The sequence below is a fragment of the Anoplolepis gracilipes genome, chromosome 2, assembly GCF_047496725.1.
Source record: "Anoplolepis gracilipes chromosome 2, ASM4749672v1, whole genome shotgun sequence".
In the NCBI taxonomy this organism is placed as follows: domain Eukaryota; kingdom Metazoa; phylum Arthropoda; class Insecta; order Hymenoptera; family Formicidae; genus Anoplolepis; species Anoplolepis gracilipes.
Window position 1 is genome coordinate 11,593,708 of NC_132971.1, and position 27,771 is coordinate 11,621,478.

General features: G+C 31.3%; 2 protein-coding genes across 3 annotated transcripts in view; one reads left to right on the top strand and one right to left on the bottom strand.

Moving 5' to 3' along the window:
• LOC140676019 (uncharacterized) overlaps nt 1-8,252 on the bottom strand; it is a 44,550-nt gene extending 36,298 nt beyond the window's left edge. Inside the window, exon 1 of one of the 2 annotated variants that reach the window (XM_072910619.1) lies at nt 8,131-8,252. The gene's annotated coding sequence lies outside the window, so the exon portion shown is untranslated. Of the gene's footprint in view, nt 1-7,269 lie in introns of both variants that reach the window. The other variant, XM_072910616.1, reaches the window with a different exon arrangement.
• Nucleotides 1-27,771, top strand: part of LOC140662969 (uncharacterized) — a 99,247-nt gene that overhangs the window by 51,382 nt on the left and 20,094 nt on the right. The window lies entirely within an intron of this gene.

Genomic DNA, 27,771 nt, shown 5'->3' on the forward strand with positions numbered 1-27,771 from the left:
ATACATTAAATATTATTATTTTAAATTTTTAAAATAGTAAAAATAAATATTAAGAACTTTTATTTTAATTTTACATAATTTTTTCTATTATTTTATCTTCATTTCTATTTTTTTCTTCTACCGTTCCATTACTTGCTACTTAAGTTCTGTAATAATTTGTACATTTGTAAATTTAAATTTGTATCTATAGACAAAATGCAAATTGTAGTTGTAATGTAAAACATCATGAGATATAAAGCGCAAGTTATCGTAAAACGATGCGTTGTTACTAATATGCCACCTGGGGGACATGTGTAGTGTATGCACATTACCGTGACGTTGGAAGATTGACGAGCGTTGTGTGACTTGCAAATGCATTTGGCCAGATATATATTTCGCACACGAACCCCGTCGCTGGATCGGTGACATGTAAAGCATACATATAAAATGCCGCGTATAAATATTGTAGCGAAAAATAATATCTCTGTCTAAATTACGAGACTTTGCGAAATGGAGCAAATTTCAATGAGTTTCAAGAGAAAATACATTTACATTTCGAAAATTTATGCCAATTGTATGTAAAATTCTCGTCGTAACTTGATTATATGCTAACAATGAAAAAGCAATTAGCTGTCGATCGACATTATTATCGCCTGATATTTACCGTCCAAAAATCGTTTGTACGAAGAACTCGAATGTAAATTTACACAGAGCGCAATTTATAGAAAATGCAGCATCGATTAAATGTGACGGAAAATTCATTTACGCTTAAAATGCATTTATTTCGTGAATAATAAAATGTGTTTAGATGTATGCATTCAACGCGTGTAACAATCGCTATCGATCGTGCTTCCAATTATATGTATGTTACACGTTACAGAGGACATATTACTTGCAATGAAAGTATGGCATTTTGAAAATGCACGATAACTTAATTAAAAATCCCATGCGAAAGAAACGTCTCGTGTTTAAAATTTACATAAACCGTAAAAATCTATATAAAGACTTTATATAGATTTTATAAAGATATTTACTTTTTTAAGCGGCCATATTTCAAAGACAATAAAATATAAACTTTTCTGTTTATTAATACTCTAATTATCGAAATTTAAACTGTGGTGTATGAGTATGAAACTCACTTCGTGGAAATCCATTAATTGTTGAAAATTTTCGCTTTATTTTTAATAGTTTTAAAATTCTTGACAGATTAAACAAATAGTGCCGACTATTAAAAGTTCACGCAGCGTCTTACTTTGTCTTCCAACGATTTTGTTAGCATTTCTTGCTAGATTTTAAACGCTTGAGAGTTTTATAACAGTTCTACAAAAGGTTCCGTATAAATTATTAAAATATTAAATAAATTAAATCAAAAATGCCAAACGTATTAGTATCAAGATGAAACGCTGGTCATACATATTTCGATAGTACTATCGACTTTAAATGACATTTTATATTATTAAATGAGATTTTGTGTTGTACATTCGACGTTTCGAGCGATAATTTAATTTATTTAATAAATATTCTATAATCATTGATATGCATAGAACTTTCACTAGAAATTAAAAGTGATTGTGGAATAATATGAATATTCATTTAAAGTTGATAGAATTATCGAAATACGACTGCTAGTGTCTTACCTCGGTACTTTTAGTTACGTTTAGCGTCGAACGATCTAATTTGTTTAATAAATTTTCTAATAATTTTTACGCTTAAAATTCTTTTTGGAAATTAAAAGTGATTTCAGAATAACACAAAATTTCATTTAAAATTGATAGAACTACTGACATATTAGCGTTTAATTTGATAATTTATTTAATTAATATTCTAATAATTTTTACGCATATATAGAACTTTTTGTAAAACTATTGTGAAACTCAAACGCTTAAAATCTGGCAAGAAATGCTTAAAAAATCGTTGACAGACAAAGTGAGATTGACGCAGCATGAACTTGGCGTATCAGTTTATCCCGAGCAATTTTTTTGATTGAATGGCCAGAACTATTCGCTTAATCAAGAACTATACAACTATTAAAAATAAAATCAGAACTCTCAACAATTAATAGCTTTCCAAAGTGAGACACCAGCTTTACATATACTGAATTGTGCAATCGGTTACTGTAGTTTCTATTGATATTATAACTTTTTTTGAATTTTTCACGTATATGTCGACATGATAAATAATCGGCGAATAGGATCTATCAGTTATATAATCGAGGAAATTGAAAATTTCGAATATCGTTGTTCAGCAATATGAACACACGTGTAGACACATATATGCTTGCGTTTTGCTTTGCTCGCACTTTAGCCTTAATGTGTGCACTTAGCACACATGTGAATTCTATATGCACATATTTCTCTCTCTTTAAACTGTATCCTCATTGATTTATTTATATAACAAACATAAATTAAGCAAATTTAGTTACTCCGTTTTTTCTGCACGAAAAATATTCGAGCAAAATATTTTGTTTTGATAAAAATTTTTCTTTTTTATCACGCATTTGCGCTTATCGTTGTCTTTTTGATGCAACATATGCCGGACATTCTTTTGCAACTTTTATTGCGTCGACGAAATGTTTCATCTTCCATAACATCGCAATTTTTTGTCTGATAGATGCACGTTTGTATACATTGAATAGCGTACAATCCGCGAGCTGGGTATATCTAAAAAAGATGGAAAGAGGAAAAGTTCATGCATTTATTCCAAACTTAATACAAACGCTATCATATATATATATATATATATATATATATATATATATATATATATCATATATATGTATATGTATGTGTGTGTGTGTGTGTGTGTGTGTGTACGTTCAAAATTTAAATTTTTATTTTTAAACAAGGCAATTTACTAGATGGAATATTTTTTCGAGCGATTTTTATTTGAATACAATAATATAAATAAAATTTTTTTTATTGTCTTGCAAGGATAAAAGCAGTCGGTTGAAGAAGGCGAATTTCACGAATAGAACCCAGGTATTTAGCATTTATATAGGCGACGTAAACCGCGTTACTCTGCTATACTCGTGCAGTTTCTGATCGATAAGCGTGCATCCCCGGCGGAGGTAGTGGAGGAGGACGAGCAGAACGGGTCCAAGGCACGCGCGAGAGTAAATTTTTTTGTCGCAAACTGCGACAGCTTGATAGTCGCTCGCTCGCGCATTGATGTGTAACGTGGGGAGTACGGAATCGAGGTTGCCTGTCGTGTACCGTCTGCGAGGATTTATTGTCGATTTCGCAGGGCATTTCGTGCGACTCGTTCATCCGGAAAATTTCGACCTATCGAACGAACCATGCTGGGTTGTCGATAAGCCACGCGATGCACCGTTAATCTGATGCATATGCGTGCGCGCGCGCGTGCAGTCAAGATGCGCTCGAGGGCGACATTAGAGAAACAACAAAAGTTGTATAGCGTTTATCGTCATGATTTCGATGAGAAAACGATGAAAAAGGAGGATTTGCCTTCTTTGACATTTTTAAAATGTCAAATATGGCTTCCATTCTGAATAAGTGAAAGGATATAAAGTGAGATTTGTTTCTTCGAGAAAAAGCTGAGAGAATTCAAAAAATAATAAATTCGTGGTTTACATATCTTAAAATAGAAAGAAATATATAATGTATACAAAAAAGATTATATATATATATATATATATATATATATATATATATTATATAAATAAATAAATATAGATCAACTCTTGTAATGAAAAACTTATTTAAATAATTTTTATTTAATAAACAATACTTTTTTATTATAAAAACTATAAATTTATATATATCTCTGTCTTTATCTATAAAAAGGTAGTAGCAATATTACTTTTATTATAATTAAATTGTTTCAAATAATCGTATTTGAAGGCTTTAATTAAATCTTAATTAATAAAAAAAATATGAAGAAAACTATTTCAAACACGACAGAAGAACGATAAAATCAATAATGAAATCTGTTTTAATTGCTACGTAATATAATTTTATTCGTAATTTTATTTGATTTAATTGTTATCTTAATTACTTTTAATTATCTGCTTCTAATCATATTTATTCATTATTTTGCAATAAAATACTGTTTTACTGTTCGCAATCTTTATTTGATAAATCATAACTGACGAGTCGTTTCATCGTTTTTGTTAAACGAGTTTGTTGCAGATTCGTTGATTGACAGTCGAGATCTGTAACATTATTTACGCAATGACGATGCTTTGACACGGCATTCTATTGACGCAATCGCGAAGAAATCGTTTCACAAGTCTACGATTAAATCGTGCGACCTTGTCAGCAGGCCCCACGTTGGTAACGTAATGGCATATATATGCTCTCAATGACAGTCAGAAACATCGTTGTGACTGCTGGCATGGAACGAGCGTGTCAAGTATCTATGAAATTATTCCTATTCATCGTCGTATATTTTTTCACGTGAAAAACATAAATGTCTAGTTCTGATCTTGGATCTGATTTCAATAAAGTCAAACCTACTAATTTATGATGATCGCAAAAAGATGAAACACATTTCTATATCTATCTTTTTTATTCTTTTGTTATCTTTTTATTATTAGATATAAAGTTTAATTATATACATTATGAAATATGAAATTTAATACGATGTATTTTTTTAAAATAAAACATTATATTTATTTTAATTAAATCAAGGATTAAATTAAATTAAAATTTTGACCTGCAAGTTTTTATATTTTAAATATATTTAATTAAACTTAAAATATATTAAATTTCAAATATTATATATGATTTCATGATGATTTCTTTTGTAGGTAAAACAAAATTAGAAATAGAAAAAGAAAATATTTATGTGAACTATATCTCTCGCCATTCTTAGTTTATAAATAGTTGTTGTTTAATAATATTTATTTTAAGTATTTTAATAATTAATAATTTAACAGCTCCAACAAAAAATACAGATTTAAAATATTTATTTCTGATTCGTAAAAATAAAATAAATTTTGTATATTAATTAAAATGCTATTTCAATATTTATTTAATTTTATGAATCAGAAATAAATATTTTAAATCAGTATTTTTTTGTAGAGAATTTTAAATTATTAATTATTAAAATAAATATTATTAAATAATTAAAATAATTATTTCTATTATCACGTGAATAGTAAAATATGTGAACGCTATTTTCATAAAATTGTGTTTATATACTATACCTATTTGTCTTTAACGCGGCTTATACATTCCTTAAATTAATTTCTTTACTTTATATCATTTATTTAATTATTTTCTTTATATCATTTATTTAATTATTTTCTTTACATAATATTTAAAATAATTTCATGTAATGTTTTATTTTGTTAAATAAATTTATTTAAATTATTATTTTCAGTACATTTGAGATTTAAAGAATTTTCCTATAATAAAGATTCTACTATAATTTAATTCTTATGAAACAGTTTTTTATTTTAATATATTTTCTTTAATTTTATGAAATATCTTATGGAGCAATTGATTAAACAAAGAGGAAAAGGTAGAACGAATTAATCTCGAGAAAGTCGAAATTGTTATGTTTCTTAAGATCTCGGCAATTTTCGATCGCAAATGACGTCACAACGCGTGATTGTCGTCTTGGCAAAGTGCCATTCTGTTGTAATTATACGTTTGTAATTATAGATCTCATTAATGCGAGAACGCAAAGAGACAACAGTCGGGAATGCGCGCGATAATATTTCAATAAACAACTCTTTCTTTGCGGATTGAAACAACGATAAGGAGCAACAGCCTCGCGTAGATTTTTTCTATCTTTTCAGCGCTGATTAACGATTTATGAATAATTCCACACAGCAAATATAATGTCGCCAGGATCAATCGAAGCGGAAATCACTTTATATCGAGAGAATTATGAGATAGCGCGAGTAATTGCTGGATAAACAGGTAATTATATACGTGTGTAGGTAATATATACGTGTCACACAACTGGAAACTTTTTTCTTTCAGAAAAGTATAAATCTCTTAAATATACATAGGCTTCTCTTAGATGTTTATTATTAAAATTAAAAAGTTTCTGATTTTTATTGTAAATATGTTAATTCGATTTCTGCATAATTAATAGTGTATTATATAGCTTGACATTTAATTTAATGTTTCGATGCTTTTGACTTTGCATATATTTTAATAGCCTTTTTTTTTTAAATATTTATGATCATCCATCGCGCGCGTATATATCATATAAAATAGGTAATCTATCATTTTTCATACAAAGCGTATTGGTAAAATTTATGTGCATTGAAGGAAATATGAATAACAAAAAATATATAAGAGAAATTCGTTCAAAAATCTATTCAGACAAGTTTATATTGCACATATATTTATAAATCTATTATAGAAATTATAATTATATAAACTTACTTTATATAATATAAAGTTATATTAACTAATATTACGTTATATAAATCTATCATAAAAAATTTTACATTATTTAATCTGGCATAATTTTGTGTATTAAAGAAGAATTATTGTGGTGTGAAATAATTTGATTGTGATAATGGATTAGATCAGGCTCTTAAGTAGAAAAATAATACAATTCAAGTAATACAATTTGCAAAACTGTCAGTTAATAATTCTTTCCAGAATGTTCTGTTTATCACGTATTATCGTGCGCGACGGATAACCCCGAAGAAACTAAGTATCGCTTTACTTTTAATTTACATCGATATATCTCTAACATTGTACGATGAAAAAGGCGTGCGTGCGAATGTCCGTTTAAATCAAAATCTTTCGATAGGAGTTATTCCAAAATGATTAATGCCGATAATTACGTCAGCAGGGCAACGATACGTGACTATGTACCAAAATTTCATAGTACCTGTTAATTAACAGTTATTAAATTTGCATAATGCTTTAATAGGATTTTCAATTGATCTCCATTTATGATAATGTAATTAAAGTACCCTCTATAAATTCCTACGCGACTATATCGAGATGCGGTCACGTTTTAATTATATGCAATCATATGCGGGACGGATCACATATAGAGAGAATATTAAATTTTTCCAGTAAAGTCAACCTCTTTGTGGTTGCCTGCACGCGTTATTATCCGTTGTATGTTAAACTCGTTATGTCTCTTTAACCAAAAAAATATGATAAAAATTATAGAGCATGAAAATTATTATTACATCATTTGTGTCAATGGAAGAATAATTTAAACGCTTATCTTTCGAGTGCATAATTATTTCAAATCTTTTTGTATTTTTTCCAATTAACAGATAGGTATATAAGGCTTATTTTATGAAATTCGAATTATTTGACAGCTTTTGCTTTAAAAAATTGTACTCACCTACTTCTGTTAGAGTCACCGTTAATTAGCACTTGCTAGTCCACCGTTAAGTCTCATTCGTCCACACGACTACACGTACACGTTTTTAATCAATCACGCTTTTCCGATTACGCTCATTTATGACGCATCCCAGGTGTAAAAACGATTCTGCTTTAACAGTGGCGAATTAATTGGAACGCACTCTAAAATTCACTCTATCTACCTATGTATATATTTCTCTCTCTCTCTCTCTCTCTCTCTCTCTCTCTCTCTCTCTCTTTCTCTCTCGTTGGAGAAACTTTGCGTCGATGCCGGCGACACTGAACGCGAGTCCGCTCGGCTTCAAGGCGGTCCCCGCCTCGTCGAGTTTTAGCGGCAATCCAATTTGTGACGATCGATGCGATTGCAGCCCTGGAGCGCGTCGAAGAATCTCGTAATCTTCCTCGAGGTGGTGAGATTCCGGTCGATCTATTTCCGGGCAAGTTAACCGATTGAACGAACCCGACGTGAACCGAACCGATGAGTTAAGGGCAATATGGTCAGAAGAGAGAGATATTGATTGATCAAAAGTCGTATCGCGATATCGTTCTTGACGTTTCGGGAAAATTCGTTATTTCAGTTCGAAATAGTAGATAGAGATTGATAAAGTCGGGTGGTAAATTAATCGCGATCGAATCGTGCCTCCAAGTGTCCTTCTCCCCGAAAGATGGAACAAGTTTTTCGCCAGCTTTTCACGAGGAAAGTACAACGCTAGATATCGTTCGCGTCGATCATCGAAGGCGAAGAGAAAACTTTTCGATTTCGTGTTCGCGAGGAAAGTTTTAATCGTACCGGAGGAAGTTTTAATCCGCGCGTTTTTCCGCAGATATATACGACACTTACTTGGTGTGTTAACAATAAGTGTAAAAGAGATGCGCTCACTAACGCGCGTTTTTCACCGTCTCGTTGGCCGAGGTGTCACTGCTTCGACGTGCATCTTCGCGATTTATAAAGCCTCTCCGTCTCCGGTTCTCTTTACACGCCTCTGTCAGTGTGTCAGTGTCTGACTCTCGTTATTATTCCCCTGCCAAGTGGCCGTTTCTCCCGCCACGCGGTTGCAAGCCGGTTACCACCCACCATCGCGCATACGTATCCTAAAGTCCGAATCGGTATTGCTATTTTTTTTATTCCTCTATAATCCAGATTTCTCTATAATCTGAGAAACTAAACGGCTAAACTTCTTAAGAGTACGATGAATAATTACGAGCGAATATTTACGAATAAATAAATATGAATGAAATTTAAATAATTAAAAACGTCATGTCATAAATTGTAAAATAAGATAAATAGTGTAACTTATAAAAATAATTTTATATTAATTAAAATTTTTATTTTAATATATACTAAATACAGGACTTAATATAAGTACTTGAATAAAAATGCACAAAAAATTGCAACGCATTAATCGAGAAATGAATATATTGTTAAAATACAGTTCGAATTTTTTTCCATGTAATTTAGGCTTAACGTGCGAGTTCGCGTAATCAAAGTGATTGGCGTGTTACTAGATCTATGGGCATTTATTTTAAGAATCCATGCCTCTGATTCTGGTTAACCTTAATTGAAATTAACTGAATCCATTCTCTCTTTAGATTGTAGATACGATCATGACACAAATAGAAAGATATAGTTACACCAAGATTAGAGTTGATCAACGTCGCGAGAATCGTGACAACAAAAAATGTCATACATAATACATGACATTGATGAGGAAGATGCTGATAAAAAAATTATTAGCATTCCTTCTTATTTAAGCTATTTTTAGAAATATGTATGTCATACTTTGTACATGTGCATGTGCGTATATTTTACTACTTTTTATTTATTATAAAAATACACTTCATATTATTCAAATTATATTTTTTCATATGACATAGAAAATAGCAACAAGTTATTGCACCTATATACTTTTATCTATAAGCGAAAAACGCCTAGAAAGAGCGAATCCTCTTAAAATGAAGTTAATGTATATTGTTTGGATTATCTTTGCACGTCAGAGACTAGCAAGAGATTTTTCTCATGGACTTGAAAGCTTTTTGCCTCGACCGCGAGAAAAAGTGATGATAAAAGTTTCAAACAAGATGGTTTGTTTTAACTTCTTCTTACGATCTCGTTAATTTATAGAGTAACGCGCTCCGTATGACCTAATTTTGTGACAAATTTATATTAATATAAAATAAAAGAGCAAAGAGAGAGAGAGAGAGTCGATTATATTTTAATAATTTTTTCATTTGTGCTGTTACAAAAGAATAATTCTAAAAGTTAATTTTTCTAGTACAAAACATTTAAAGTCTCATAATTTAAACAAAATATTTTCATTTAAATTAATTATATACGCGCCTATTACATATAATTATGAATGTTAGAGTTTTATGGAATTACATGTGATATTTTCAGAACTTTAATTACTGTTGAATTCAACATAAATATATCTTTATCTCGCTGCTCTATGGTATTCTATTCTGTCTGCAGTTAATGAATTCAAATCCGTCAGACTATTCAACGTTTACATTAAACTTTCTCGGACAAACAGAATCCCGAAAATTGGACGGTCACACATTTTACCCTAAACATGCTGCACGAGTAGGTGTAGTCCGTAGTGTTCAACTTTTCGAGATGACAATGTTATCTTTATCGCTCGCTTGCCAAAATTAGATATGCCAATGCTCGTTTGCACGTGAATAATAATCTTTTTCTGGAGCGAAGGAGAGTTCGTCGCTAGCTTCCTCTCGTGTGTCATTTTGCGTGGGAAAGCCTTGCGATAACCGATAACGAAGTCTACCAAAAGTCTGTTATAAACTGCTCTCACACGTAATTATATCGTGTGCCGTTTATTTTAAAACCGTATGCACTTCTCTAATATATGTACTTCTCAATCTATATACACCCCATTCATTGCGAAAGTGGTTCGAGTCTAGTTTTGAATTTATTGTTACAACCGAGACATACAATACAGTCTCCTGTAGTTTATATCTGTACGTCAACCTTTGTTCTATCCTTACATTCGTGCGGACACTTTATATCTCGCGTTTGAAATGTGGATCTTTTATTCTCTTTTTACTCTTGATACATCGTGTCATAATTATATCACCATTTGGTAATTCTTTTTCGTTCTGCTTTTCGCTCCTTTACTGCTCGCGTTCATTATCCAGAATGTCTATTCAAATCTTGTAAAAAAATTCCCTGAAAATTTTCTGATCTTCATAATATCCAGATATTTTTATTCAAGATTTTTCGTTTGTTTTAAAGCGATTTTTCTTTTAAATATTTTTAGTGCAATTTTTTACAATATATATTTTTTGTTGTTGTATACGGTTTTTACTTACACAAAAAAGTAACACAGAACCATTAAGTTTAAAGTGTTAAATTTGCAAATGTATTAAAAAAATAGCTGAATAGTTTTCGTAAGATAAGTTTTTTCATTTTTATTTATTACTAAAAATTGCAATAAAAAAATATGTATGCATATTTAATATTTTGTTAAAACATTGAGTATATAAGCAAAGATATATGTTTAATATATTTTAAACATACATAATTCATTGACCTCGGTCGACTGTTAACAATATGAGAGCAAAATTACTAAAGAGAGAATTTTTTAAAATTCTTTCTTTTAAGCAATGATTTATTTAAGCGACCAAACTGGCAAATCAAATTTATTATTAAAAAGTTGACATTGACGACGTTTCGACCTTTGGTTTAGGTTTTAGATCCTTTTCAAGTCTGTAATAATACTTTCTTTTAAGTCTCAATAAAATTCAATGAGAATTCTCTGATTTTTTCTAGGTACAAAAGAAATCCCTGAGACTTGCAGGTTTTCCATGTTTTCCCACAGACTCGACATCCTGTTATCTCTCTTCCGACTCCTCGTGATTCTCCTTCTGTTGGTCACGACGACGGAATAGAGTTTTGGAACACGAAAAGATAATGTTTCGGCGGAGATCGCGTACCATTTTAGCACGAACAATGACGCGATAATGTGTCCAGATACCGTTGTCCTAGATGCAGGGACGAAACCCGTAATGCGAGCACGTCGTCACGTTAAATTTGCACGTGCGCACGTGCAAGTACATCTGTCCCCTCGTATGTGCCCCTCGTATGTGTCTACGTTGCATTAACAATTTGTGCTGAGTTCGTTAATGAAAACGAATGTATGCACGAGCGTGGGCTTGCACGGCGCGAAACCACACGTTAAATTAATTAATTAAACCGTTTGTTAACAGAATAATTAATTAGTTTTCTGGCAAGTGGCACCGATACTCGATACCAATACAAAGTTTGTTTTCCTTCACTAGCCGGATAAGTTTGTGAAATTTGCATATTTTTGTAGGAATCGACTTTTGCGAAAATAACAATACTTCAAAATTCCATTACCGAATATTTTACATATTCAATATTTTGATGTAGGTCAATTTTACGAAAAATTTCATCAAACAAAATCTTATACCTTATTTAGTGTTTTATTTCTGCTACTTTAAGAAGGTCTTGTAAAATTAAAATTTTTATTTTTATAAATTTTTGTGTTGAATAATCACTATAAAAAAGTTAGTCTGTGTAAGATTATAGAGGGTGTTAGAAAAGGTCAGGAAATAGTCAAATATCTCAAAAACGAAACGTCTCTGAGAAAAATGTTTCCAACCAAAGTTGTATGGTTTCGAGGGGCCCATAAAATGGTACAACCTTCGAGCTTTATAACTCGAAAAGTACGCAATGAAAAAACATTTGAGTATAATGTTTTGGAAAGCTCTCGAGGTCAGCTATAAGAATATGTAATAAAAAGTGGCAAGTACCATTTAAAAAAATTATATTGGCCTTGACCTCGCCTTGAACCCTTCACTCATGGTCAAACGGATATGATCGTTGAATAGAACTTTTAAAACCCTACAACTTTGGTTCGAAACATTTTTCTCAGACGTTTCGTTTTCGAGATATTTGACTGTTTCCAGACTTTTCCAACACTCTGTATATATATATATGTAATTTGATATAAAATAATATTTACAATTTTGAGATTAAATTATATTCTGCAGAGGTATAATAATAAATCTTTACTTTTTAACTCTCAAATTAATTATTCATTTATTATTTATATTTTAAAAGGCTAAAAGTTCTTTGTGCAATGTTAAATTCATAAATCTTGCAATGTATTAACTTTGAACATAGAGATGATTTATCGGGTTTCTTCTTAAAAGATTTACGCGGATTTTCTTGATCATGGGACAATCCGTTAATTTGTCGTAAAAACTGTCTATCATCAGAGAAACATCGACGCGATCGAAGTTCAATGATAATGTTCTGTTGCATGCGTGATTCATTATTTCTCTTACGAATTCATTACAGTCATGGGAAAAAAAGCGCCAATGGCAATATTTTTCTGCCGCCTATTCTAAATAATCTCGTTAACTCGCCGGACTTCGAAATTAATTCGGCAATTTGCGGGTGCGGCGAATTAATCTTCGCCAACGAAGGAAAATAACGGGGTCGGTATTGTTGCGGTCGCCGTCGCATCTGATGGTCTGTCGATACGCGACAGAGAACTGTGATGGGCGAACGTGTGCCTTTCTATTTTAAATCGAAAACGCGGGGATATTGCAACCGCACCGGATTTTCATTGATTTTCTCTTCTTGCGTGTATTAATGCGACAAGCACTGTGATTACAAATCAGAATGCTGTTTGTAAATTTGATCGATCAGTTTATCTTTCAATTTTTTATATGTATATAGCGCGTATTTCGAAACTTAATCAATCTTAATATAAATACGTGAAATTAAAAATATAAAATTTTTCATTTCTCTCTCTCTCTCTCTCTCTCTCTCTCTCTTTCTCTCTCTTACACACACATACACACACACACACACACATTATCGCAGCTAAAATCTGCTAGTCGATTAGGCATGCATTATAGAATTTTGATTAAAATTGTAATGAAACTACACAATTTGTATTAAATTTTGCGAAAGCCCAGATCTAACTCATTTATATTTAATGTTTAATTTCTCTAAATTATTATTAAAATTTATAATATTTGCAACTAGATATTGCGGATATCAAAATTGAAACAGTGTATCGATAACAGTATAGGCAATTAAATTAAATCCAACTATGACCAATTAATTTTATCTATTTTAAATTCTTGATTAATTTGTAATCGCCTTTTAATAATAGTTCTTGTAAAATAATAAAATTTCAATTTTTAATTTTAAACTTATTTTTAAATATAAAATTAAATTTATATACTTGAGAAATATTTATTGGTTTAAAAAAATACATATATGTATATATAATTATTATTTTTATTAACTTAAAGAAAAGTTTATGATATTTTAATTGATAAAAAAGGTCACACCAAAACATTTCTTTTTAAACCGTTTATAAATGAATGATGAATAAGTACTTATGCTTATGAAGTACTCTGTGTATATATAACTAATCCGCGTTTCGAATGAGCCAGCTAAACTCGAGGGCCATTGATTATTCATAAATTTACATCATATAATCCTGACCTCGGCTTGCAATCGTAGAGATTAGATTCAAGGGTATGCTATGCAAATAATGGGCGGCGAAAGAGCTCGGACTGATAGACACGAGCGTGATCAAAAACCAGCATGGACATCAAGCGATAGCGCGCATGCATCACAGATACATGCACTTCATAATAGAGATTCTCAAAATACAAGCTTATCAACGATAATTCTCCAATCGATCTGCCGTTGCAACCAAATTTGTATCGTTGAACCAGGTGTCGATTACCGTTCCTGCGTTACAACTGGATTAGGGTCACATCGATACCTCGATGAGGGTATTTTAGAGAGTCGCTTAATCAAGATATCGTGTCATCCGTTTAAGCGCTTTATCAGAGATGCATTCACGATCTCGACATGCGCGAAAAGGCTTAAAGAATTAATTTAAAAATATGAATAGAAAGATTCAATGAGTAAAAAAAAAAAAAGAGAAATATAAAGATGCGCTGAAATATTTTTAGAGAATCATACGCAACTGTAAGCGTTTTTTTAACGCATTTACAATTACAACTAGGTATTTTCAACAAAGTAGCAAGTACGTGGGATCGATTCTCTTTGCCGTCAACAATTGTAGCGCCGCGATTCTAAAACAGGTGCTTGTGTACTTGCTGCGAGGATTCTCGTTGCAGTCACAAAATGCATCGACCCGAAACGGTACGGCACGAAAGCAATCCACGGAATTTAATTAAACCCCCGTGCGTTTTTTTTTTTTTTCAACCACCGACGCGTTTTCGTCTGCGTGCCGACTAAAGTGGATGTACACTAGGAAGATATCTCCAGCCTCAAAGGCATGATGAACTCAGCTCCAGAAAATGCGAACCTTGAACGTTGTAAAACGTAATTATGGACCTTACTTAATTAAAGCGTTCTTCTTAATTACGCATTCTTAATGACTAAAGATGAAAAGTATTGCGCTATACATTGAAAGACGGCCGCGAAGAAATTCGCATTCTTAGTTTAACATTTCGACAAATTCTACCTAATGGTAAAGTAATAATACTAGATTTTCATTATTCTGTGTTGAATAATTTAATGATAAATTTATACAAAACCAAATGAAGAACGTAACAATTACTTCACATTAATTATTATAATTAACTGTTAACGATTCTGCTGTTGTTATTTGTATTTGCTATGAATAAAATATACTATTACAATTTATTGTTTAAATATCCATTATGACTACTAAATAAATAATTGATCGACGATTGGAATTAAATAATTGTTCAATTTGAAAGTATAGAGCTATAAATTTTTGTGTATTGTTTTCGATTTTATAAATTTGTTACTAGAGAAGTTGTAAAATATGTATTATGAATTACGCACGCATTGTATTCTTGTCATCTACGTAACATTGCTTGAATAAACTTCCATGGAAACTGTCGCGATGATAATTTACAAGGTTTTGCTATTGCATTGTGCAAATAAGCAGATTGATCAGATTACTTTTAGGGTTTTTTTCATGATGTCATTCTTCTTGGTATGTAAAATCACCAAATCATTTTCTATTTAATAGGAAAATCAATACGATCTATAAAATGTACATAAATTTTATATTATTTGTATACCTTAAATAATATTATATATAGTTTGTCAATAAGAAAAACACTTAGCACATCAGTTCTATTAATTTTATTTTTTAATTTTATTTTATCAATGAAGCAGTAAAATGAAAACAATATTAATCAATATTAATCATATATATGAAAAAATATATTTTCAAATAAAAATCTAATATTAAATTATATTTTGATTGCAATTGTTCTAATTTTATACGTATCATTGTTATAACTTTATCATTTTTATTATCTGTGTGATTTAATCTTTCCATTTTCCCAGAAAATTAGAAAATAATTTGGACGTATCTCGAGCGAAGAAGAAAAACTATTCAGACTTTCGCTAGTCATGCTATTTCCTTGAAATGAGACGAAACGCAAATCACGGTCTTCGAGAGTCAGTTAATCCTATCTACCAGTTATCTTTCTTCCCTTCTTTCAGGCTCCTTCGTTGAATTAAGATTAGACTACCCAGTATGACTAACAGCGATCAATACTAGTTGTAGCTTTTACATTGCATTTATCAAGATCTATCATTTAGTTACTGCTTAATGTAATAAAGCTTGTTAATATTTTTTCCTCTTTTGAATTTATTAATTATAATAAATGTATTGAATAATGTACATATATGAGAATAATATTGTAATATAATATTATGAATAATGTAACGTATATAAATTTTTACTACAAATAGAATATTACATATCAAAATTAATATAAAAATATATATTTTTAACACACACAATTTATATGTAACATATATGCATAATAAAAAACAAAAGTTAAATTAAATATATAAAATTATTATATTAAATATAAAAGTTAAATTAAATATATGACATAATATTTAATTAGTTTCTTATTCGGGGATATACTTATATTAATATTAATTTGCGTTTATGACAGACAAATAATTAAATAAGACAAATTTATGGAATATTTATAACGCAAACCATAATTACATTGCATTTTCAAAATGTAGAATATGCAAGTTACATGTGAAGAATCGCCAAGGTTAACCACAATTGCCATGATACACTTTTCGGTAGACTCTGAATAGGTCTAGCGAAATATTTCGCGGTATAATTAGACGGTAAATTCTGTCGTATTGTGTGCGGCTCTTACAAATTTCATTGGACACATTTACCACAATTGTTGTTACAAACTACGTCTTTTTTCGCGAAACACTCTATTGTTCTGCGAAATATTGTCGTTTATTTTCACTTTAAAGTATAACTGGAGTTTTAAAAGCGAAGTCAAAGCGGTTTATATATTCAAGTCTTTCTATATCTCGGTCTCTTTACTAATTTTGTTCCTTTTGCGTCAAGCCAAATCTTAATTAGCGCAGCGGTTTGAACAAAAACTAATTGTAATTACCACGTCCGGTTAGCGGAGAAATTATTTTCTTTGCTTTTTGGTCAAATGCTTTTGTGAATGCGTTAAATTATCCTAATTTTTACAGTTACCTCAGAGACATGTACTGTTCTCGTAAAACGATGCAAAATAATGAATTCTGAAAAAAAATTATTCCTTGCATAGTTAAAACAATTATACATAGTTACATGATTATGATTGGAATCGCAAGCATATACATATGTGTAAAATCAAATGTAAAATGGAACAGAGGCGATGTGGATCGATTTCTTCGTAAAGATTAGAAAAATCTTCTCTAATTAGTATGTGAAAATTTAGGAAGAAGTAAAAAATGTCGCTAATAAGGTAAAAATACTGCTTAATGATAAGCGAAAGAATGTTAAATGTACGAAACAGGTTCTCGATAAACGATTCTCAATGCAAGATTATAAACTTCCTGTATGTATCCTTATGTGACGCAACAATTCACGCGATGATTATAAATTATGTAACGTTGAGAGCGAGCAATGATGCAAACAATTAGTCGCGGAATCGAGATGAGTGACGGATAAAAACATTTAGCGGTCAAGATAATTATATGCATTTACACTGTATTTAGAGATAAAATCATATACATTAAAGGACGTGGCATATAAGAAGAGAATTGCTTTATGCACGCCTATAAAATAAGAAAAATAAGATTCTTTGAATTTGATTTATATAATCGCAGAGATCATTCTTAGAAAACGTAAAACAGCTTTCAGACGGTGAATAAAGTTTGTATAATCAAGTGTCGCGATCTTCGACGCGGATCTTATTCTTGTTTTCACCCTCGAGAAGAGGATTCGCACTGATGATAATAGCGTGCAACGAGAGCCGAAGAAGTGAGAGAGGAGAAATCTGATGTCCCATTCTAATTACAATAAAGCTGATTTTAATTGCGCGACAAAATTTACGGTATACGCGAATCAAAGTACATCTCTAATGGAGGCAAAAAGGCTACCACATCCGCTTCCCAGGGGAATTATATCCCTCTACCGTCAGGATATAACACGACGGCATTGCTGTGATTCATCGTCAGTGGCGATGCAAATGTTTGACCAACCCGTTATCTCGAGGGACCACCGGTCCGCGCCTTTTTCGCACGCGCGACCTCCCGCTTTTTTATCTCGGCCTCTCTTCTCTCTTCTTTTTTTTTTTTCTTTTTCTTTTCCGCTCTTTTACCAACCTCTCTCTTCCGTGCCTTTATTCGCCGCGATTTCGTGACGAAAAACTTGCGGGAATCGTAAATCATGGATATTGGACGGTGTCGATCCTTCTGCCTCTCTCTTGGGATCGCCATTAAAGGGATACTTGATATATATACACTATTCTGCTGATACCGAGAAGAAGAGAGGGTAAGATCATTTTCACGCCTCATTATCACCGACTTTGTGTACGCGCGCTTCGACACGTCTCATGATAATCGACAAGCATTGAACGACAATGTTGTGGCTGCAGCTATTTTTAAGCGAACCAAGTTTTTACGACCGAGGCGAGATAAAATTTCGTCGCTCTCGAATTTTTTGACAAAGAGGAAAAGAATGAAAAACGTTGCGAGAATTTTTACGATTACGATAGGACGATCGTAAATTCATCTAAACTATTTGCGTTATAACCGTAAATATGTAGATAGTAAGTATATTTTCGGATTAGAAGCTAATTAAATATTTTTGTATTTATTTTTTATGTACATACAAATATATTTGTAATGTAACTTTTATTTGTTTTTGTTATATGAATTTTATATATATATATACAATAAATTATGTGTTAATTATATATATTTTTGGATTAATTTTGATATATAATTAACAATTTAAATTCTCTCTTTTTAAATGAGCAATTTTTTTTATTTTTTCTTAAAAAATCTGTCATTTTACTTAAAAATATCGCAGATTGTGTTTAAAATGTATATTACGAGAATATCTATTTCAACTAATAAAATATTCCTCGAGCAATCAACAGTGAAAAAAATTCATTACATCAAAATATAATATGAAAAAAAAAAAATATCGGCAGGTAAAAAACATAATAAAAACAACATTATCCCGAAGAACTTATTAGATTCGTCGAGGTAATCACTATTAATAATTGGCAAGAGCAGATTCTGCGCGTATGTAGTATATTTATATACTAGTACATATGTATGTGTGTGTGAATATATCGCCAATAGAATGTTTCATTGTTCGCACAGATGACTGCGCAAAATGTCGCGTATATTTTTGCAAGTCGGAATAATCTTGCAATTGCGCATAATCCGCCCATTCGCGTCAATCATCGATGCAGTCATCTGAAGGTGCGCAATCGCTATTCTTCTTGATGAACAATAATGCGTCCTAGAACGAACGGAATACGAACACGGAATTATATTCTTTTGAAATTTCAAGTCAATCTTAGTCTGTAAAAATGTTGTCGCAGTAATAAAATAGTATAGACTTTGCGTTGTTGAAAGTCGAAAATTTTCGCAAATTAAACTTTAAATGCGAAAATAAGGCATGAAACATGTAAAAAGTATTTTGAAGAATATTTCTATAAATCTTACTTTTAAAAAGAGTATTTTTAAAAATAATTAAATGCTATAATAAAAAAAATCGTGGCAAGAATTAATTAACTACTCAATGGCTATTTATGTTAAATTTGATAATTTATTAAAAATATTAAAAAAGATGTGAATGTTCAAAATTATTTAATACGAATAATATTGACCTTCGTTGCACTCGTCAAGTGTACTTTGTCTTGTCAGAATTTTAACTCGACATCTAGTTGTTAAGATATTGAATGAATATTTAAAGGCTTGTGAAAAATGTTGCTCTATCTTGATCAAATTCCGCGTTGTGGTATACATATAAAAATATCCTTTTGATGACGATTGAATGATGATTATTGCACGAGTTGGTGACATAAAAGAGATGCTATTTTGTCGGAGTAATCTATATCCGTCTATACTTATGCCGAGTAACAGATCCAGATGCGTTCGAGACTCATCGAGTGTTTCGCGGGAAGATGACGTCAAGCATTTCTGTGCATCGGGAGTGCATTCAATTCGATGCGTAGAGTCGGTTTATCGGATAGTTATTCGCGCGATAGCCGCGTGCAGGAATTCTCGCACGGTTTATCGTACGTGAGCACGATCGGAGCTTCACTTAGCGTCGCATCTCTCTTCTGGCAATAAATTCGACTGCTTTATGCACACGGGCAACACAAAGCCGACGATTTAATGGTTTCGAATAGGATTCTGCCGCGTAGTCGCAGCTACCTGCAACCGCGTTTACGGTAGCGTGCATTTATTCAGTTCCCTTAAAGATGCTTGCGTTCAGTGTTTATGCGTGCATTTCAGCGTTTATTCACTTCAATTTTCTATATTCAATCTCCGATATAATTTGAATTAGTTAATTAATTTATTTTTAATTGAATTTAATCCGGATTTTCCAGTTGTTCTTCCTTTCCATAAAAGTTATTTGGAAATTTCAAAGTAATACCGTTTTATAATAATAAAACAAAGAATTCAAGTATTTTCAGAGCATTTCTCTTGATTGTAATTTATTAATATTGTTTTTAGATACCACTTTAAAAGAATTTTCTATTATTTTCTCTTTTGTAGCTTTTGTAGATTGAAAGACATTCTGAAATTTAAAAAGTATTTTTAAAGATAACCAAACACGTTGTGATAAAAAATCATCTCTGAAAAGAATGGATTATTTAATTTTGTTACTATTTATGTTAAACTTGACAATTTATTTCTCGTAAAAAATATTATCATCAATATTCAAAATTATATTTTATACGAAAAGAGATTCTTACGTCTCTCGCTTTTCTGATTTTGTTAGAAAAAAATTCCGGCAAAAATTGGCGTCGCGTGTTAACAAGATTGAAACTTAGTACCGCCAGCGAGGAGAAATTATAAATTCACTTTTCCATTGAGAGGATAAAAATTTTTCTTCAGGGAATACGTTGACATCATTATACCATCGCGTGTCTTATGCACCATAGAAGCAATCTCGTTGGTAATATTAATACAAAGTCGTATTCACAGACATTGAACATCGATAATATAAATCATTTACAAATTTCGCGCTTATCATCGCGTTGAGAAAATTGTTACTTTTTAATTCATAAATTTTCTTAGAAGAAATAACGTGTTTAAGAAATCTTTACAAGTTATATTGTTTAATATCTTTCTTCATAATTTTTGATAATGTTAAGTTGCATAACGTAAAAATAATAATAATAAATAAGAATATGAAAGTATATAAACATATAAAAATTATATATTTTTTTTAAAGCTTTCTCATTTAAAGGAAGTAGATATATATATATAGAGAAAGCTTTAAAAAAAATATATAATTTTTATATGTTTATATACTTTTTATAACATTTTTCTGATATATATATATATATCAGAAAAATGTTGACAAAATTATTCATCCTATCATACTGTATGAGAGAAATAATTCTGTTTCTCTTTGTCTGTCCATGTTCGCAACACTATCTAGATCGTGCGCTCAAGGAAAATTGAGGTGTGTCCGGATAATCTGATTTTCTGTCATGATATCATCCGAAGGAAAAAGAATCAGAGCAGATATTTCATCAAGTGTAGGCGTGGTGCACGGAATTATTCGATAGACGATACGCTCCTTGATATTCACGTCGACGTGTAAGAACTGGCAGTGCTGTCTTCAAGCATGGGCAAACAAAATTCTAAATTAGTAATGTCATTTTGTTATTGATTTCCATTGTTACATTATGTATCACGATTTACAAATATATCATCAGCTGATTTATGTTAATTCGGAGGGATATATCTTATTATAAAAGTACACTGTTTTAAAGTTAAACATATACGTGTGATTCTTTCTCATATATTTAAAATCAACACGATGTTATAAAAAGCATATAATTTATAAAATAAAAAAAATATAATTAAAATATAAAATAAAAAAATATAATATAAATATAAAATATAAATATAAAAATAAAAATAAAAATATATTTATATTAAATTTATTTATATTAAAATTATTTGTTTATATTTAGAATATCAAGTATAAAAAATATAATTTAAAATAAAATCAAGTATAAAATATAATTAATATAAAAATTAAAAAAATATATATTAAGAATATAATTTAATATAAAAACCAAAATTTATCTTACGTTAATTCTAGTCACTTCCGTCGTCGCGAAACAGTACAGAGATTATATTCCCGTATTCATATTCATGGCTGCAAAATTCGTATTCATCGAAGTTACACTGTAAATTCCTGGCGCTTTGGGCTTCGTATCACGAAACACTTTGAACATTAGAGTTCTCGAATAAATTCGTCGCTTCAGGGGCCTTCGAGGTCATCAAGACGCGGTTGCGTGGACCGAGCGGGAAGAAATATCGGGCGAGGCGATATATCAGACGTCTCTCGTTTATCTGCTTCTCTCACACACAGTATTCCATGTCCCGACACATAGCCACCCGGTGGAATCTATCCGATAAATCCGTGACTCTCGCGGAAACTTTCTTAACGACCAGGCTGGTCCGTTATCGGACTCCTCGGGCGATCGTCTTGCATCGCAATTTCATCCGACGAGACGAGATCAAACGTACAATTTCCGAGTTTCGTTAAACGAAGTTCAAAATATTCTCACATTGAGCCACTCGATTTCCGGGTATCGGAATTTTTTCTCAGCGAACTTTACAGACGATGTCTTTGAATTCGTAGTAGAAGAGAGATCATCTTGAAACGAATCGAGTTATAACGAGCTGGAAAATACTCTTGGAATTTTTATTACGCCTATCCAGTTTCGAGCGTGTTAATCTTTCTTTGATATAGTTGTGAAGGCACTTTTTTCAATCAATTTCAATCTTCAAGAGATTCTGATGTTTTGAAATGTACAGAAATTGTGTGTATTGGGAGATAAATTATTTACTAGGAATGGAAAAATTCTTTAAAAACACATTATATATTTATAAATAATATATTATTATAATTGATTTAATTATTTATTATCCAGAAGAGACAGAAAAATTTAAAAATATAAGACTTGCAAAATTCTTCAATTTTAAAATTTTTTATAAAGTATAGTAAATAAATGTAGAAAAATTAGAAAACTTAAGATATGCAAAGTCTTCAATTATAAAATTCTATACAAGTTTTGATTAAACATTTCTTTATAAAAAATTAAAAAAAACATATATATATATATATATATATATATATATATGTAAGATAATAAACTAGTAAAATATAATATAGAATATAATATAGAATAGTAATATAGAATAGTAATAAATAGTAATAATAAATATAATATATAATAAAATAGTAAAATAAAAATAATCAACTAATATATAAAATAATAAACAAGACAAGTACTTTATCAGTTATATAATCATCAATTTGCACGATATCTGAAAAGATTGACAAACGGGTGGCGTGTACATTTGCGATTGACGCACCCTAACATGACTTTCAATTAGCGGCGCCGAAGCAGGAATGAAATTGAATTTTCCAGCCGAGCTCTTAGCGTAAACGAAAATTTAACTCGACGCAATACGGATGCGATGTTACTTAGCCACGATTCGCGTTATATGTGTATGTGCGTACGTGTACATTACAGTACGGTTTTTCGCCCTGTAACGAGAAATAGTGGGATTTCCGGGTGCATCAGCAGGAACTTTCCTACGTGAAAACGCTGAAAGGTTTCTATCGACCGGATAGCGCTTTTCGCTCGTTACCGCCACCTTTTTCCGCGTCCGTTTTCTCGACAAAATTCTCTGCGATTCTTCTCAGAAGAACGTAACGCGTGTATTTTGCCTACTACAACTTTCTCCGAATTTTAGAGGAAGAAATTTATTATTACGAAAGAATATTTATTATTATTTTACGCAGCTCTTTAAAATGTACATATATAATAGTAAATGAACGAGTATATTTAGTAAAATATATATTATTTTAACAATACCTATATAAGAATATACATATTCAATCAATTGTAGTGTGTTTAAGTTTATATAGTCAGTTATTTTTTTAAATAATAGAGATTCAAAAAATATTTTGAATTTAAAAGTTATTTTATTTAAAAAGAATTACATAATTACAGTTGACTTAACAAAAATTAAAAAATTTTATTCTAAATGTTATTTATGACGGTTTTATTTTCTTAAATATAATAATATATATATTTTACTACAGACGCTAAAGTATCTTGATAAATTTGATAATGTGCAACAAAGTGAGATTTTTTCAATAGTCGTTCATAAGATATATTGTCACTTGCCATTGCTTTTAGGTATGAGTGGGAAAACAAAGTATCTCCAATAAAAACTGTCGTGGATAACAAAAAATTAAAAAAAAAATTTTTTTTCGTTAAAGTCATTATATAAATTTCCTTAAACAATATAATTTTTATATTTACAATTTTTAAAAAAAACTATGCATACATTTAAACTAAACATACTATATACTTAGAAAAAGTGCCAGGAAGTTTAAATATTGGTGATTTTATTAGCTGATTGTATTAGCAGTGCATCAATCATCTTTAAAAGTATCATAAACTTCCTTTTGTTCTAAAAATTGACAATTATATTACTGAATCGAGCAGGAAAATAAATAACGTTGCTTTGTGCTGTCATATACAATAATAATGTAACCATAATTTCAGTCAATTCAGGTAATAATTCAGATCTTTTGTTTCCACATACGGCTATTCAATCAAGCGATGCTTTCCATTAGCAATAGTGTTTGTTGTCAGCGAAAAAGCACGTTATAATCCAGTCTGCACACACGTGCCTGCACATTCGCGCATCGAGAAAACCGCAGAGATGTGGTCAATACGTTTGATCTGTGTAGCGAAATCCGCCTGTGCATCCATCCATGTACTAGTCGCTCGAACAACACCAACAACCACTAGTCTTGTCGGCGAAAAATCCGGTTTACCGATCCTCAATGGCGTGTGGACTTGATGAGAATGTATGTATCTATGCTCACAGAGGGTGGTCTCGCAAATGAATTTGCGTTTTCTTTATAAGATTTATTATTTTTATCGTGAAATTTACATCCCTACAACGTTGTATTTTAAGTGTATAATTAAACGGTATTTTATTTTAATTCTAGAAAAGCTCAACTATAGAGACGCTCGTAGGAAATAGTTCAATAATCATTAAATACTCGTAAATCAGTAACGACGGTTTTATACCCTTCATGAAATTTTTGATTACATTCTGATACTCGATGACGACCGTTCGGAGAGTTTAACGTAGCCATTTTTCCATTCCATTAAATTCGCAAATTTATTTTACAACGAATTTTTGTCAAAACTTATCAATTTAATTGTATATGTGTGTAAAAGTAAAATTTAATAATATAAATAAAGTAAAAATTTGTGATAATATTTGAAAAATAATATACATCACAATTTCTATAGTAACACATACACACATGCATACGCATATTTGTTTATATAGTAGACTGTTATATATAATATCAATGTTCAAATAACTATTTACACGAGATGTGCGATTTACATGAGATGTACGATTACATTGGTATTAAGCTTTACCAAGATAAACTATCCACGTTAGATCCGTCGTTAATGACCTGCGAGCGAGTTTGCGTGCAGTTGCAACAAGAAATCCGACCCGAATAGCCACAATTTTCTGCAAAAGTTGGGCAATTCCAGAGATAGAATAGCGACGAAACGCTTGCGGTCACAAGCTTAACTATCTCTCGAGACTGACGCGAAGCTCCGCGGCTTTTAGGATAAAGATCCTTAAAGTCTGAAGAGCAACCCTCCTCTTACGGACATTCTTAACGATCGCATTCTCCTTCACCAGAAGGTTGCGATTATTAGGAAGACCTCGAGAAATAACGTTCATCTCGCAGCAAGTCAAGTCGTTTCCACGCCCTTTGTCTCCTCGCGGATTATTGCGCGAAAATTCATCGCGCCGCTTTACAGCCAGTTTTACAACAAAATGAGCTGAATAAATTCTTGCATCGCGGAAATATTTTGGTGATCGTTAAAATAAACGATAAGTTGCAAACTGCATTATATGAAGCGAAATTAGTTTTCAACTATGTTGACGTGCATGTAAGCTTTATCACTAGCTTTTTTATTTTGTTGTCGTTTTATTAATTTATTCCTGAAATTTAATTAAAATACATATAATAATTTTTTCCCTCTCTTTTCTTCTTATTTGTTTTAAAGATTTCTTTCTTTATTTATTTTTATTATTCATAATATACAAAATAATATTTATTCATTTTTATTATTTATAATAAAAATTAATGAATTTATTTCCAAACATATGATTTCGCGGAAAAAAGAGTTCTCTCATATTAACCCTTACTCCGTTATTTTTGGCACCTTCTAACTGTACAGGTGGGTCGGCGTATTTTCGATAAGTTTATTAATATGTAAAAGTGTTTTAAAAAATCTGAAAAAATGTATATACCTTTTTTGAACATTCTAAATAAAGACTAAAATAATAAATTTGAAAAATAATTTATTTAAATATATTATTTTATGATTATTTGTTTTCGAGAAATGGACGTTGTTAGAAAAATCACAGACAAAAATGATCCATCAGTACGGAATAAGGGTTAAATTTGATGACAGAATTAATTAAGATAAAAAAATATTTTTCTTTATTTTTATTTGATCGCGATAGAAATCGGCAAATTTGCCAGCACACATTTCGAGGATAACGAGGGCTCGTTCGGCAACGATCACGTTGCAACTATCGGGCAATGGAAGAACGACAATTCACTTAACGGACACGTGCACGAGGCAACGTGAACGAATCCGAGCTTTTCGTGCAATCTGAACGACAACAGTGCTTGTTGCATTTTGGCATCCGGCCCGGTGTTGAACGGAAAAAGCCCTCTCTCTCGGCTACTTCCACAGGATATATCGTGGCGGTGGTCTCGTGATCGAAGAAGAAGCAGCGGACTTGTATGTACGGGGAGAACCACGTAGGAGACGCGCGCGCGCTTGCTCTGAATTCCAATGAGACCATCCAACCGCTGGAAAAGGCACGACAGAGTACAAATGCCGGACGACGCGAACGAGAACCTTCTCCCTCGCCACCCCTCGTTCGACGCCTCGTACGAAATACCGAATGGCGCGAACCTGCGTGACGTATGTGCGAGTGTAGAACTTAGAGTTTTCCAGGAAACTCCCTACGGATAACTCGATGTGAGTCCCCTCTCGAAAAGAAGTCGACGACATGGCGTCGCGACAGTTTGAAAAATTGTATGAAAAAACGTTACGGAAGACATTGGTACGGTAAAAAGTGGAATTTGAATTATGTACATGTAATACTTGCGTTCGAGAGATTCCCTTTATCATATGTACTTTGCAAACCGCGATTTTACGACATACCTTTATCGCTGAAATTATATTATAATTGCGAATTTTATAGAACTTTATAACTCCGTATCATATAAATTGACCAGAGTATTTGAGTAAGATTCATATTTATCTTTTATATTCATCCGGAACTATGCAGTTCGCAACGATAAGTACGTGATGGCGGATCATAAACGTATCTTTACTACTGCAGACTAATGTTTGAGATACATTTAGCCAAAATCCACTATAAAAAAGAGCTACATAAAAATTTAAAAATGTAATAAATTACATAAATTGAGAAATCGAGTTTCATTATTTTTATAAAAAAAAAATTATTTGTATCTTCATTGTTGAAAAAAAACAAATTAACTCCCTAATATGGACTTCGTGATTTCATTTGGAAACTCCATTCGAATTTACTAAAGTCGACGAAATGTAATTACCAAGTAATTCGGAAGATTATAAGGGCAAGATGGCGCGAGTCTACGATGTGTTTTACAAGTTGGCAGTCAGCCAGCTTCTTCTGATGACGCGCAAATCATATTATCTTAACGAGACCAGATAACGCCCTTTTGTCGGCGAATGATGATGCCGCGAATGCATTGCCACGACCAAAAACTGTCGTAGCTAAATGCAAACGAAAATGAGAACGTTCTTCATTCGTATAATT